Source organism: Ambystoma mexicanum, chromosome 8, assembly GCF_040938575.1.
Source record: "Ambystoma mexicanum isolate Mex_15411 chromosome 8, UKY_AmexF1_1, whole genome shotgun sequence".
Classification (NCBI taxonomy): Eukaryota; Metazoa; Chordata; class Amphibia; order Caudata; family Ambystomatidae; genus Ambystoma; species Ambystoma mexicanum.
Genome location: NC_090929.1, coordinates 1,415,499,929 through 1,415,516,674, shown reverse-complemented (window position 1 = coordinate 1,415,516,674; position 16,746 = coordinate 1,415,499,929).

The window sequence follows — 16,746 nt, the reverse complement described above, 5'->3', positions numbered from 1 at the left end:
AGGTGCAGGTCCAGATATGCAACTTCATGACCCTCACATTTTATGGGACAATCGCCAAGGACCAATATGCCCTTACGCAGTACTAGCGGCTACAAACAACATACCAACCAATAGCGTGGTCTAATGGCTCGTTGTTGGAGCAACCTTCCGATTATCAGAGCGACCATTTACTGCTTTTATCATAAACCAACAGCCTATCTACCGCAAAGGAACAACGCGTGGCTCCAAATAAACTTTTGCTGATCGACAGCAGAGACAATAGCAAATCGCTGAATATTCACTAAACATTTCATGTGAAATAAATGTACTTTACCAAATGTACAATCCTGCTGTTTACTTTTAAACCACAGTTTCATATTCCGAATTGTGGCGCACTGAGTTGTAAGCTGATCTAACACCCTCTGTACCGCAAAGGAACATCGCCTGCCTCAACATGAACTTTTGCGGATCGACAACAAAGACAAATGCAAATTGCTGAATATTCTCTAAACATTTGATGTCAAATAAATGTACTTTACAACATTTACAATCTTGCTGTTTGCTTTTAAATCACTGTTTCATATTCCGAATTGTGGCGCGCTGTGTTGTGACATAATATGTGTTGTCTTCCGGGTTCTGTGTAAAGTCACTTAGGACTGCAGAGAACTGGGCGTGTTTGATTACGCACCCTGTAACGTCACGGAGAGAGGCGGGGAATATGAATGCTTTGATAGTATCAGGCTTAGGGACGGGAGATATGATTTAGTGTCGCTAAAGCAAGTCAGACAGGTCAATAGCGCCAGTCATAGGATTAGCACATAATGTCGGCGCACACCAGCCGGATTTATCGTTTCTTTAGTGGACAAAAAGTCAGTTGACGCCCCTAGGAAATTGTACTATTAGCGTACAAAAGGAGTGGTCTTAAAACACTTTCACCCTGACAACGAACAATACAAACAACGTTCTCAGAACACCCCCATTTTGTGTAATTGCAACCATTTCGGGACACTGCAAGTGTTCTTAGAACACATTCAACTAGACAGATTACAATACGGACAGCGTCCTGAGGACACCCCCAGTTTGTGTATTTACGAACAATTAAGTACACCGCAAGTATTCATAGCTCATTTTTACCTTCCTTGCGAACAAAAATGACACATACTCCGTCCTCTAAATACCCCACCATTTAGTTTATTTACAAAATGTCAGAACAGCCGTGTTCTCCGCGGACAAATCGAACGCAACAAAAACGTCTAGCACATAAAAAAACAAAACATTGAACCTATCTCATACTCCCCCACCCTCCCCAAACACTCTTACACACCAACACACGACACTAAATACAATTTTTTATCCACGTTTCACTGCGCTGTACGCGGTCGACTGCAAATACAAGATGGCGGGCGCCACAGAAAATCTGACGCGCTCCACGCCCCTCGCCGTCCAATCAGCGAACACGTCGCATGTCCGCAGATATGACACAAGGCCATGTGCCAATCGGGGTGCTGTCCACGGAGCGATCAGGGAAGTCCGTCCGCGAAGCGAACACAGATATCACTATTTTTTTTGCCTTACATTTTGGTCATTTTTAAAAAAACTACTGGACAGATTTACACCAAATTTACAAAAGCACGCTTTTGGGACCGGGCCGCCGCTCCTGCCGCAAATTTGGTGTAAGTCCGTCCAGCAGTTCGGGCTGTAGCCGTGCGCAAAGTTTTTTCAGTCTATGGGAAAAAAAAAAGTTTTGGGACCCACCCTATAACTTTTCCCCCCCTGGACAAATCCTCACCAAACTTTGCAATTCAGAGTGACCCAAATACTGTTTTTGCAAAGTTTGGTGAGGATCCAGCCAGGGAGAGCGAAGTTATAAGCCGCCCAAAAAGTGCTCTTCCTATGGAAACAGCAACTTAACCATAACTACTGTGGCCATGCAATATATATATATATATATATATATATATATATATATATATATATATATATATATATATATATATATAATATATATATATATATATATATATACTTTAATAACTTTTTTCATTGATGTAATGTTTGAGGTGTTCTTATAAAACCCTGTACAATTCAGTGGAAAGACTTTGTAAAGGGATGTTATGATTGCAGTGTAAAATGTAAACACCAAAGAAATGTACTGGTCATGGTAAGGTATGCAACCAGACCTCTCATCCCTGCCATGCACTGCATATACCGAAACATGACATCACAGATGACATCACAAATGGCATTATCTTTAAATGTTCTATGCTTACTATATTGTAAATAAGTACTGGTAGTTGTAGAAGATTGTCCACTCCTTCACATTATGCATTGAGTCAGCTGACAGTTGTGCACAATGGCAGACATCCATATGGGCAGGTGGCTTTTTGTGTACTAAATTGGACAGACAAATTCACTTTCACTTTTTTTTAAACAGATGTATTATGCATTGCAACCAAACTAATATAAATAAAAAATGTGTACGTCTAATATAACATATCCATTCATCACACTGTTAAAAAATTCTATAATGACATCCTTAACTACCATATTCTGAGGTAAATAAAGGGCTTTTTAAAATTAATTCAATTTAACTCCTGGTATGTATTGTGGTCCTACATTTCTTTCCAGCAACAAGTTATCTCCCTTATACCAGTAAAAACATTTTGTGTTCATATTCTAAAATGTATATTAGTGATAACGTATTATCCTGCATACGAGAATTATTAATACAGAAAATGTATATAAAAATAGAAGTAACAAGAGGTACCATTTTCTGTTTTCAAAACAGTTTCTTAAAAGATGTTAAACAAAACAATGTACTGCATATTCAGAGGGTACATACCCAAAGAATATGCATCATAATAAAGATATTTTGAGAAAAATTGTAAAGTAAACAATTCAAGCCCTGTATTTACAAAGCTAGAGATAAGTGAGAATATTGTTTTCAAATGTGTAGCACTATGCACAGATAAATAAATATGTACATATTGCATACATATGAACTGAACACAATATGTCACAGCAGTTCACGTAGAAACATGTTCTCTATTAGATTTGAGCAATACTTTGGAATAGTTGAAGCTTTATTTCACCAAATATTTATTAACTCAAGAAGAGGATCATCCAAAGGTAAATAATGATACATTTTATGATGCACTCATGTTCTGTATTCATTTAGCAAAGAAGAAATACGCTTAAAATAGATTAAATATATAATTATTCCACAATTAAGAACAAAAATAGCAGTGTCCAATAATTAATGAACAACTAGAATGAAGTCACATCTTCAACTGAAATGGACGTGAACCAAAGAAGAGATAAAATAGGGAAAACTCAACAAAATGAATGTCAAGAATCAGGCAAGATGAAATTAATTTCATCAAAGCATTTGAGCACATAAATAGTTATTTTAAAGAAAAAATAGTATTTGGTTCTTGTACATATGTGAAATGTCCCTCAAAAATTGCTGTAATCATGAACAGAGAACATAAGTCATGAACGATTTGACATTTGCATTGCTCATTCTCCTAATAATGATTCCAGTATTGTTTTCCAATTATCAAAGAAAAACACAACTCAAAAAGGAAAACTGGACAAGCTGGTCCTAGCACTCCAAGCTAACGGTAAACTGATGTTTTGGAAACTGATTAATGGTAGAAACTCTGAAAATCTCATAACCGGAGCCCCTAAATTAGATTGTGAAACCTTTATAGGATTGGCGTTAAACCATTGACCACAATACACACTGAAGTCAATTTTGACACATGGGTACTTAAACATTCTTGTCTTGACATTTACATATAATGTCTATCAATTCTTCTACAGAACCAAGGCCAAATGAAATCTGCAATGCTCTTATTAAGCAGAATGCTTTACTTTAATTTACTTTACTTTAAAAGATGTATTATGCACAAGAATGGACCCTGGGGCTTGAGGGCACAACAAGACATAAACAACAACTAGCATTTAAGAGCCAATATCATAATCAGGTTGTAGATTCATGAAGAGATCTGGAGTTTTATTGCCTAATTAAACAAGTAAGTCTTCAATTTCTTTTTGAATATGTCTAGAAATTCAATACCTCTTAACTCTGGAGGGAGGGAGTCCCAAACGTTAGGGGCGATTGCAAAGAAAGCTGTATTAGAGACTTTCACTGTTCTGCATTTAGGGATAGCCAGGAAGTTGTGATTATTTGATCTCAATGATCTGCCACAAGTTCTTGTGGGCAGAAGATGCTGTAAATAACTGGGCATTTTTCCCTGTCTTCACTTCTGTATCATAGTCAGCATTCGAAAAAGACTTCTGGAATCAACTGGCAGCCAGTGAAGAGTGCGTCTTGCCGCTGTGATATGGTCTCTGCGCTTGACCCTCATTACCACTCTACGGCTCAATTTGTGCAGACTTGTAGTTTATTGCGAACAGCTTTACAAACACCAGTTAGTATGCTGGAACAATAATCTATTTTAGCCCCTATGATCGCTCTAGCGATGGTTTCCGCATCGGCTTGTGAGATCAGAGGTCTTGGGTGCACCAGCAGCTTTATATAATAAGAACAAGATGATACTAGACTGCTTAAATCAGGTGTCGTGGTGAGGCGCTGGTCAAATATTTGCTCCCAAAGTTTTGACTTTCATCAAAGGGATGATTTTTTCAACTCATAAATGAAAGCTTTCATAACTGGGGCCCAATTTCTGTAACATGTGGGGCGACCCAATTACCAGCAGCTCGGTTTTATCTTTATTAAGAGCTAACTTATAATGAATCATCCAGGTTTTGATAAGGGCAAAGGTTTTACTATTTTTTCTTATAATACATTTTATTGGTTTTAAATAACAAGTACAATAAACAAAACAAAATCAAGACCTTCATCCTTCTAAAGGTAGACGTATGGCTAGTCATGGCTACTAACACAAATATCCCACATACCAACATAAGGGCAAAGGTTTTATTGATTACTGCTTCATCCTGGAGAGCCGGAGAACGGGATGGCACATTGCGTGTCATCGCCATAATTGGTAAATATCACACACTCATGAGCTAACATAGCAAGTAACGGGACAGTAAAAATATTGTACAAACAAGGTGAGGTACAAGCCCCTTGTGGTGCACCCCACCTAACAGTAGTAGCCGCAGATTTGGCCGCTCTAAGAAAGACCCAACTTACTCGATTGCAGAGGAACACAGTAACACACTGTGTAGCTAATGGAGAGAAGTTAGCAACCTCATTCAACCTGGTGGACATGATTGAATGGTCCAACAGGTCGAATGCAGCTGAAAGATCGAACAACATCAATAAGGAGGCTGTGTTCCTATCTATGCGGGCCAGTAACTTGGATTTAAGCTCTAAAAGAGCCGTCTCCATTCCAAAACCCACACAAAATCCTGACTGATGCCCATTTAGCAGAGGGTGAGCTTTTAAGTGCTCATATATTTGTCCGTAGGCCACACGGTCTACGATTTTCAATAAGAAGGCAGTGTTAGAAATGGGCCTGTAATTATTAGGCAAATCAACTGACAGACCTGTTTTCTTTTTTCAAAAATGGGCATAACCCAAGCTTTCTTGATATCCTGTGGTACAATTCCAGTTTTCAATGAGGCATTGATAAACTTGCAAATTGCTATTAGTAATGTGGGGGAGCAAGTATTAATAATCATTGCCATATGAACATCATTTTTGCATTTGGTAGTTTTAAGTTGTTTGATTATTGTGTTCAAATCATTTACCGAGATTGCTGTAAAATTAAAGACGGGACTAGATGGAGATCTCTCAAAAGCCCAATCTGTTTCACAGTCTCCTTGCTCACTAGATTATAATTTTTCTGAATGATATATTCTCTGATTTGATGCAGTTTGTCTTGCATGGCCTGTTGCATCAAATCATACCAAACATCATTGTCTTTAATAGGCCTTTTTGGAATGGTGCGCTTTGTGGATTCCTGCTCCTTTTTGTCTGATTGAGCGTTTTTTATTCTGTTATTAAAAATGTATTTTTGGCCTCTATAATGGCTTGTATGTAATTGTTTGCAGCGTTCTTATATATTACTAGAGAATCCTGCGTTTTATGAGTTTTCCAAGCATAAAAAAGCTTGAGAGTTAGCAATTTCAAGCATTATAGTTCAGGAGTGAACCATGCACTGTGCTTAGTCTCAGCCTTATGCATTTTTTTCTTTATAGGGGCTAATGTATTCCCAGTTTTATCGAGGTTAGATGATATGACCCTTGATAGCTCCTCAGGAGAGTCCACATTGGAGAGATGTATAAGTGAGTAGAGTAATGGTTCAGTTTTATCAACAGTGATGTTTTTCAGGTTTTGTGATAAGATTTCTGTATCAATTCTGTTTTATTTTCTTGGGGAAATCAGATATTATAGTGAATTCTACAAAGAAATGGTCAGACCAAGGGCAAGGTAGAAAAGATACATCCCTGGTCCTAAATATTTGACAGGCTACCCAGTCCAAGGTATCGGTAGGTTCAAAAATGTGTTGCTCAAACCCAGATCCTCCAAATCAGTTTGTAGCTTTGCCACAACAATATCTTCCTTATGGTTTAACCAAAGGTTGATATCGCCCATAATCAAATAACTTGAGTTAGTTTTCAAGGAAGAAAGAAGAAAGCCAGAGTATTCACCAGAAAATCTTCAGTCAGAGTAGGGGGTTTAAATATTAATAGCATGTTCAGTATGGTTTCTGCGTTCAGCCCAATTTTGACACAAAGAGATTCAACCCCTTCCATAATAGGTCCCTTGGTTTCCCATCTAGTAAGTGACAGCCTATGGATAAGGGCAAGCCCCCATCCACCCCTGCCCTCGTTCCAATTGCATCTAATCATCCCATATCCTAGGAATAGCCAGGTTGAGTGAGAGCCCGGCGGCCATATGTGCTCAGGTTTCGGAGATGGCACACACATCTATATTATTAACTTCTATATGTGTGGCAACCTCTGTGGCATGCTTCACAAGTGATCTAGTGTTTAACAAGAGAAATCTAATATTGGTGGTGGGAATTGGCGACAGTCTGGGATTAGTTGCAATAACCACAGCTTCTTTTCTAATAATAAGGTCAGCATCTGTAGGTATGGTTTTTCCACGAGAGGGAAGAGCTGCCCTATACTGGTATAAATCACCAAAAGGAATCAGCTGGTTGTTATTATTAATAACCGCGCAGTATGCTATTTCCGAACGGAGAGGCTCATGAGTCGGTGCTGGTGTGTTAGAAGCCATTTCCTCTTCCGCATACCAAGCGTCGCATACACTAAGCGTAGCAATGTTAACATGTTCATTAGTATACATGTAGTATCTGTTCTAGTCTCTGTGTTTATTTGAGCTGTGGAGTGATGTTTATCAAATATTCCTCTTTCAGCCGCAATTGCTGCTAGTCCCTCCACGATACCCATATCTACGAAAGAGCACTTCCGGCCCTTTGTGGTCCTGCACGGACTAGCACAGACTAGCTTATCCCGTCCGTGCTGGCGCATTTGCGCTGGTTTTCAAGGGGAAGTACACAACAAGAACTACAACCCCTTCTGGGTAATGGAGTTCTTTGGTGCGTAGAGTGCTGTAGAGTAAGCTAAGCACTCTGTTTCAAATCGCACTATGTACGGATTCAAAGTTTATATTATCCGATCTTACAGGCACAAATAATGAGCATTCAACAATATTAACAACAATGGTTTTTTAAAAAGAGCAATCTGAAGTGAATGAAAAGCATGGGTAAATTGCACGAAATAGCAGCAAAACAAAGTGAGCCTATAGTGAATCCATCTATAGTGAATCCTCTACTATGGATGACAACCCTTACATTTTAATTTGTTTTTCTTATTTTATTGTTTGAAGCGCAGAACTAGCTTGAGAGCAGCAGAGCGCTATCCAAAGTGTGGGTAGCTGGCGTTTGGGCTTGCATCTTGCAGTGCAGTAATGTGACGTCTGTGCATTGGTATGTGTGTCCATTGGAATTAGTTCTTTGTCAGGTTTAAGACAGGGTCCCTGTAATGACCCTCGTGTCCCCTATTTGCATGACTGCCCGATGGACGAGAAATGACAGATGTCAGTCACTGTTTGGCCAACTCCTAGGTGGCCCGGTGCATTCGACGTATGTGAGCAGATATTCTCTTAGACAACCATTCAAACCCTATCCAGCTGATGTCTTTGCGGATACAGCTGCCACATCGCTGGACCAGGTTGACTAATGATAAATATCCAGCCATGCAGACGTCATTAATGACACCACGACAAAGTAACGTTAGTCACACGTAAACTTGAATGCCTGCACAAAGTTACAGACACGTGCATGCACACACGAAGTATATGCATACACAGTTCTGTAGATATAAATACTGTCAGAAGCCTTTTTCCTTTCACTAGCCAAATGCAGAAATGAAAGAAAAGCAAAAAGTCACACAGAGCATGCTTGCAACCGCTTCACTGCAACTAACCATATGGAACTTCAGAGATGAATAAGGAACCTGAAGGAGCCGGATACTACTGAACCCTAAGGAGACTACTACAATACATATGTAGGAAAACTATAGAACTACTGTAGTGAATTCTTATAAAGCCACAAGCCTCAGAATAAGGAACAAAGAGATGCAAATTCTGCAGCATGAAGCAAAGGGCCAGTGCTCGCAGCCAAGGACAAGGCATGTGGAACATTACTATCTCCCGGAGCATAGAGCCACCTGCAAATTAACAGACTAAACCCTCACTAATTGCAAACCCAAATGCTCAGTTTTGCCGTCCTCACCCACGTGACTCTGCCAAGCTGAACAGTAGCCATTTACCCATGGTGAGAAAAGAAGCAGTTCCCAGCGAAGACAACAAAATTGTTACATGTGTTGCCCAACAAACATTCCAACCTGTAGGCACTCTCCCAGGCTGAGGGGTTATACCAATGGCAACATTTGCGACACACACTATTTCATACTACCTTGAGAAGGTACACTGAGCGTTGTGAACAAAGCCCAAGTACCGGGCCTGTGCTGATCCGCACCAGCCAGTCAGGGAGCACACATCCTGGGGTGGTGTGTGATGGGCAAGGGCCAATGGCCAACCTGCAACCATGCAACAATGTAATAGATGTTTTTTGGGGAAGTCTCAGGCAATACCACCTGAAATGGAAGGACCAGTTATACCACTCATGTAGGAGATAACTACAGGTGAAAGTACCTGATTTACCCAATGGGATGGGCTCTTAGGTTTTTGGGGAAGGATCCGAGATTGTGATGTCACAATACAATAAAAGCTTGTGACCTGTTCTCAGGAGCAGTGCTTGCTGGAGATGTGTGTTTCCTGTATGATCCCAGTATGTTTGGAAAATAAAGGACAGTTCTAACTTGCCCATGGTTGAGTCCTCCATCATTGCCGGGCGAGGGTTAATTAGGACCCGGGTACTCTGATAAGCAGTGACTATGTAGCGCGAACCCCAGTCCTCTGGCATACTCATACAAGGTGTTGTTGAAAGAGCCATGTTTTGTGAGATTTGCAAAATTGGACAATTGTGGAAGCATTGTAACCTGACACCCGGATAGAATTCCAGAGGATGGCTCATGACAAGAGAAGGATTGTTTGCAGGTCCTATCTATGCGGACGAGTTGTTATTCAATCCGGTTGGTCAATTTTCTGTACAAGGAGCGCGTGCCACTAGATATGTGGAGCTTAGCCACAAGGTACCCTGGGGTGCTACTCATGACTGCTTTGTAGATGATACATGCAGTCTAGAACAGTATCCTGGCTTGGAGTGGAAGCCAATGTAGTTCACGTAGGATAGTGGTCATTTGATCAAACGTCTGTATTCCCATAATAAGATGTGCTGCAGCATGGTGGGCTGGTTTTAGAGGAGCAAAATGAGCAGCTGCAAGCCCTGTCAGGAGAGCATTTACCCCATCGATATGCAGAGCACAAGGGACTGCACAACAGTCCACAAGTCCTGCGGTGGGATGAAGGGTTTGATTTTGAAGGGTAGAGATTCTGAGCCAGACTAGTTGGGCCTTCTTGGCTATGTGTTTCTGCAAGGACAGATTGCTGTCAATGGTGAAGCCTAATGATTTTGCTGAGTTTAATAGTTGTGGATCAAACCCTTCTAGATGCATATCATTGAGCCATTGTTAGATAAGTTATATTTTAGTGTGCGGACTGATGAGGATAAATTCAGTCTTGGATTGGTTTAGTTTGAGGTGAGCAATGAACTTCCATAATTGGATTATTGCTAGGTAAACACAAAGATGAATGATGTCCTGCATGCTATTTAGTGTTATGTACAACTGGGTATCGTCTGCATATTGGTTGATGGCTATATCAAGATCTTTGAGGAGAGAGCCCAGTGACTCTATGTAAAGGTTACAAAGGATTGGTGAAAGGATGGAGCCGTGGGGGACTCCCCAGTAGACCTTGAGTCAGTTAGAATGCAAAAAGTTAATCTGGACATCATGGTGTCTGTCTGAGAGATAGGGGGAAATCCAGTTCAGGACACTGCCAGAGAAGTCCATCCTATCCGAAAGGAGGGAGACAAGGATGCAGTGGTCAACAATGTCGACTGCAGCTGTCAGGACCCCCACTGCCTCAGCTGTGTCCAGCGTGGGGATTAGGTCCAGCAGGAGCCATAAAGTACCATATTTCAGAACACTGTTGTGTCCTCGTTGCAGAACATTGGCTGCAGATGGCAGAAAACGCCATCCGGTAGCCAGAACTACAAGTCCCAGCAAGCTCGCGTGCTCGCAAGCAGTGGAACTCCGTGGGACAACGCCCGACGATCCGCGCATGCGCGCGACGAGCGTACGGATCCCCGCTTGCGCTAACAGACTGTCCAAACAAACCCAAGAAAGACTTGCCGGGAAACGAGAGAGCTCGCCAGTGAGGGTGGCCCGGGCGAGCCAACTTGAAAACACCCGAGACTTTTGGCAAATACCCATCATGCGCTGGTAACTCATGTGACACTTTCTGGTCAGGTTAGTTGGGCAAACCAACAAGTGCCCGTAACCCTAATGGTGGACTCTGGAGCAACAGGCAATTTTATTGATCAAGACTTAGCATCAGAATTACGAATACCTCTTAGCAACAAGGAGTGTCCGGAGGAGGTCAAATCGGTGGACGGATCACCGCTCACGTCGGGTGCTATAACCAAGCAGACCAGGTGGGTACATTTAGAATGCACCTCTGGACATCATGAGGACATACGATTCGATGTAATTGCGGCACCACAATTTGGAATGATTTTAGGATTGCCCTGGTTAAGAACTCATAATCCGGAAGTGCACTGGACTCAGGGCTCAGTGCGTTTTACATCCAGTTATTGCTCAGAACATTGCTGTCGACCCTCCGCCGGAATCCCAGAAATCCAGCCAGTGTCAAACCAAGGGCATGTGGTTGGGGGCATGGAAGCCCTACCAACTGTCTATCAAGTTTACAGGGATGTTTTCAGTAAGGCCGCTGCAGAAACCCTACCGCCTCATCGGACGTTTGACTGCAGGATTGATTTGGAGCCTGGAGCAGCGTTGCCATGTAGTCGGATCTATGCTTTAACGGAGGCTGAAAACGAACACCTCCGGAAATACATTGAGACTAATCTGGCTAACGGGTTTATTCGACACTCAATGTCACCGGTTTCGTCGCCCTTGTTCTTCGTCCCAAAAAAGACCGGGGACTTGAGGACTTGTATTGACTATAGGGCAATCAACAGGATAACGATCAAGAACCGGTACCCTCTGCCCTTAATACCCACTCTATTAGACCAGGTGCGGAATGCAAAGATTTACACCAAGCTCGACTTAAGAGGGGCTTACCACTTGGTGCGGGTGCGTGAGGGAGACGAATGGAAGACTGCCTTTAGAACCAAGTACGGGCTCTACGAATATCAGGTTATGCCATTCGGCCTCTGTAACGCACCCGCCGCCTTTCAGCATTTCCTGGATGAGGTTCTGCGGGGATATTTGGACATCTTTGCTATCGTCTACATCGATGATATCCTCATCTACTCTCGGAACCTGGAAGAGCATCAAGGGCATGTAAAAGCCGTACTACAACGTTTGAGGGAACACAAATTATATGCAAAACTTGAGAAATGTGTTTTTCATCAAACAACGGTGGAATTCCTAGGATTCATCCTTTCACCAGAAGGAGTAACCATGGACCAAAACAAGGTACGGGCTATAATTGATTCGCCGTCACCAACATCAGTTAAGGATGTGCAGACAGTACTGGGGTTTGCAAACTTTTATCGCCGATTTATTGATGGGTTCGCGAGTAAAGTACAACCAATCACTCGCCTGTTGAAGAAAGGAGTAGTGTTCCAATGGGATACGGCCGCAGAAACAAGTTTTCAAGCTTTAAAGAAGGCATTCACTACAGCCCCAGTGTTATCACATGCGGACCCTACCCGCCCCTATGTCATCGAAACCGACGCTTCAAGTTACGCTCTAGGAGCCATTTTGTCCCAACGGAATAACACCGGCCAGTTGCACCCAGTAGCGTATTACTCTCGTACCCTCTTACCAGCAGAACGTAACTATGTCATAGCGGACAGGGAATTACTAGCCATAAAAGCGGCATTCAGTGAATGGCGTCACTATCTGATGGGGGCCCGACACACTATAACGATCCTGACTGATCACAGAAATCTGCAATTCCTGAAATCCGCCAAGGCGCTTAGTCCCCGACAATTGCGATGGGCCATGTACTTCGCGGACTTCGATTTTGTAGTTACATTCCGCCCTGGAGTGGAGAACAGGAAGGCTGATATTTTGTCTCGCTATCCAGAACCAGACTCGAAAACCGATCAATCGGAAGAGCCAAAGCCTATCGTGCCACCAACTCGTATAATTGGATCTATAGTGGTAAATGACATGTTCTCTGAAATCAGGAAAGCATTAACCGCACAGGAGTTGGCCCAGTGGAACGACCCAAGCAAGAAGAAAACCGTGAAGGATGGGTTACCCTTTTTTGGAACAGCCTTATATCTACCCACACCAGTTATCCGTCAACAAGCCATCAGGTGGTGTCATGATTCTCCTTTTGTGGGGCACCCCGGCAATGCAAAAACCTGTGAATTGTTAACTCGACATTTCTGGTGGCCAGGTCTCAAGCAAGATGTTCAACAGTATATACAAACATGCGAATGTTGTCTGAGGAACAAATCAGACCATCGAAAACCAGCTGGACACCTGCGCCCTTTACCCACTCCGCCAGTACCATGGCACACCATATCATTGGATTTTATAGTGGACCTGCCATTAAGTCAGGGATACACCACTGTACTGGTGGTGGTGGATTCTTTAACCAAATTGGCTCATTTCATACCCAGCAAAGGAATCCCTACGGCTCGGGCATTGGTTCACCTTTTCCTTCAACATATTGTCCGCTTACATGGCATGCCATTACATGTTGTTTCAGATCGAGGAGCACAGTTCACTTCACGTTTCTGGCAGGCCTTTTGTGCCATTGTAGGGATGCGATTGAAATTATCCACGAGTTATCACCCCGAAACAGACGGGCAAACGGAAAGGGTGAACCAGACCTTGGAGCAGTACATCCGCTGTATGACATACAATAACGAATCCACGTGGGCGGATGTTCTTTGGCTGGCGGAACTAGCGTATAATAACGCTGTACATAGTTCTACTAGGGTGACTCCTTTTTATGGGACTTATGGTTTTCATCCCCGTTTCCAACCAGTGCCACATTTGCCCAATATTGATGTACCCGCTGTGACCCAGCTCAAAACACATTTAGAGAATGTCTGGCGTGGTATCATAGTCAATCTAGACATGGCTAAAGCTTCCTATAAGAAATATGCAGATACACACAGAGAACCCGCTCCAACATATAGGGTTGGGGACAAGGTATGGTTAAACACGCATAACCTGCATTTGATAGGCCCACGCAAATTCCAACCCAGGTTTATAGGCCCGTTCCCTGTAGAAAAAATCATTAATCCATTAGCAGTCCGTCTTACCTTACCAACACAAATGAAAATCCACCCTGTGTTCCATGTAGCACTACTCAAACCCGCCCCGGCTTCCATACGGTCCAAAAGACCTCCCCTGATTACTGTGAATGGGGTTCCTGAGTTCGAGGTGAAAGCGATTCTGGATTCTCGCTTGCATCTGGGGCAATTGTATTATCTGGTGGACTGGTTGGGTTATGGGCCCGAGGAACGCTCATGGGAGCCAGCGTTAAATGTACATGCACCCCGACTAGTGCGCTTGTTTCATAGAAACAATCCTGCAAAAGCAGGACCTGTTGGGGGGGGAGTACTGTCAGGACCCCCACTGCCTCAGCTGTGTCCAGCGTGGGGATTAGGTCCAGCAGGAGCCATAAAGTACCATATTTCAGAACACTGTTGTGTCCTCGTTGCAGAACATTGGCTGCAGATGGCAGAAAACGCCATCCGGTAGCCAGAACTACAAGTCCCAGCAAGCTCGCATGCTCGCAAGCAGTGGAACTCCGTGGGACAACGCCCGACCATCCGCGCATGCGCGCGACAAGTGTACGGATCCCCGCTTGCGCTAACAGACTTGGATGGGAGCGGACGTGTAAGCTGAGGGCTCCTGCAGGCAGCGACCCGCGGGGCCATTCCCTGCCTGCGATCTCTGCAGGCCCCGCGCCTCCGGCAAGATAAGTGCATTTCTCTGCTTTTACGAACCGCTGGTTCACAGACAAAAAACAATAGTGCATGCAACGTTGTGGGATTCTAGCCGGTATGAGCGCCGGGCTGAGGAAAGCTCCGGTGATACTAGTTAAGGCCAAGTGGCCACCTCGTAACTCAGTTTAACTGTTTCGTTGCCGTGTGAAGCAACACGGCCTTGGCAGATTCTTGGGGCGATCGTAACCCAGTTTGCACTATTTGTTGCCGTGTGAAGCAACACGGCCCTTGCAGATTCTTGGGGAACACATCAGCGTGTGAGAGTAAAGTGACGGGCCCAGTTGGCGACCTGAGCTCACTCTTGTTTTTGATTTCCTTGTAGCGGCATCCCACTGTATCAGTGGCCAGAACCCGCTGCGCCGCCGTAGTCTAACGGCACGAACTCTGGCAGTCGCCTGGCACGCCACCCGGTACCATCAAACGAAGCTAAGTGCTCATTTGGTTACTTTTAAGGTGTTGGGTGTTATAGATAATGCTAACCTTGTGGGTTGGTAGATGAACTGCCAACTCTATATCAGAAACTGTAGCGTGTTCATGATGTCCTTTCCCATGATGTTTCCATACTGTAAGTGAACCGTGTATAGAAGTCACAGAGTTTTGGGGGCAAGTTAATTGTGAGTGTGGAAGCGTGCATGGGCGGAGTACCGTCGATCTCAGGAGTCCCAGGCAGAACACCAAGGCGGACCTTTCCTAAAATCCCTTCTTATCCATAACCCATTCCTACCCTTCCTCCCCTTTTACCCGGTTAACCAACAACCCTCTACCTATCCAATTCAACGGACCCTAACCCTCTTTCCCCGGCGGGTCGCGGTGACCCGTGTTGTCTACCTAACCGGGTGCCAAGACCCAACGGGGAGGTAGGTGTACGTGCTGCCCCTGCGCAAGGTTGAGTTCTGCAGCCATGAGGTGATGTCGGACGAGGAGACATGAGTCACCCTTGTCCGTGATTTGAAGAGCATCATCCACCACCAGGATGGTGGCTGTCTTGTTGCTACACTATGGGCAAAACCCTAACTGATAGTCATTTAGGAGGTGAAGTTGTTTTATTCTAGTGTGTAGATGAGCAGCAACTACTTTTTCCATGATTTAAAAAAAAAAACGGTTGTGTAGTTGGCCAAGTTGTCTGGATCTAGGGTTATTTTTTTCAAAAGAGGTCATATGAGATCAGTCTTGAGGGTGTCCGGGAATGATCCTTCTGCGAGGGAGGCCTTGATGATGCTGAGGAGTGCACATAGACACCACGCCTGTCAATTGTTTAATGATGGAGACCAGAATGATATCATCAGAGTAAAGGTAGGTTTGAAGGAAGCAATCTTTTTTAGTAGATCCGGGGGAAAGAGAGGAGAGAATTCGGTCCTGAGGGGCAGTGTGAGTGCCAGGGTGAGGGAATGCCAATGCTGTGAGAGGTTGATTCAATGGTCCCTCAAATTATTTCTATTTTTTCAACAGCAAATGTGTTGATTCTGTCATATTTTTCCTGCGTTAATGGTACCTCGGGTTGGGTGAGGGTAAGGTACAATGCTTTATTACTTCAAATAGGTCTTTGCTCCTGTTAGAGGCTATCGCAGTAGTGGTGGAGTAGTAAGCAACTTTGGTCTCAGTAATCAGAATCCTATGGTTTGTGCGCAGAGATTTGAGGTTGGTTAGGTCTCCCGAGTTATGGTTTTTGAGCCACCATTTCTCTAGGACTCTGATTTAGCGTTTGTTGGAGGCTAGCTCTGGCTGGATTTGAGGGGCGCATGAGTGTCCACCAGTTTTATAGCAGAGTTTCTGATTTATTCCAGGAGGGGTAAGGTATTCCCTGTGGTGGGGAAGTCTGAAAAGTTTCCTTCTAGCTCATTGACTCAGAAGGTTTTGAATGAGTGCCGTTGAGTGAGGTGACGTTTAGCTTGACCTTTGTAAGCCGTAGTTGAGTGAGTGACTTATAATGGGGTGGTGGCATGGTCAGACCAGTTAAGTGGGATAGGGTCTGCATAGGTGATGCAGGTGAATGATGTGAATACTTAGTATATGGTAATGCCTTTATTGTGCATGGGAGAGAGCACAATTTGCTTACGGTCCATGGAAGTGGTCACTGCAAAATGTGTGCTTCGAGTGTGGTTGTCAGCATGTGACTCAGAGACGTTACAATCAGAGA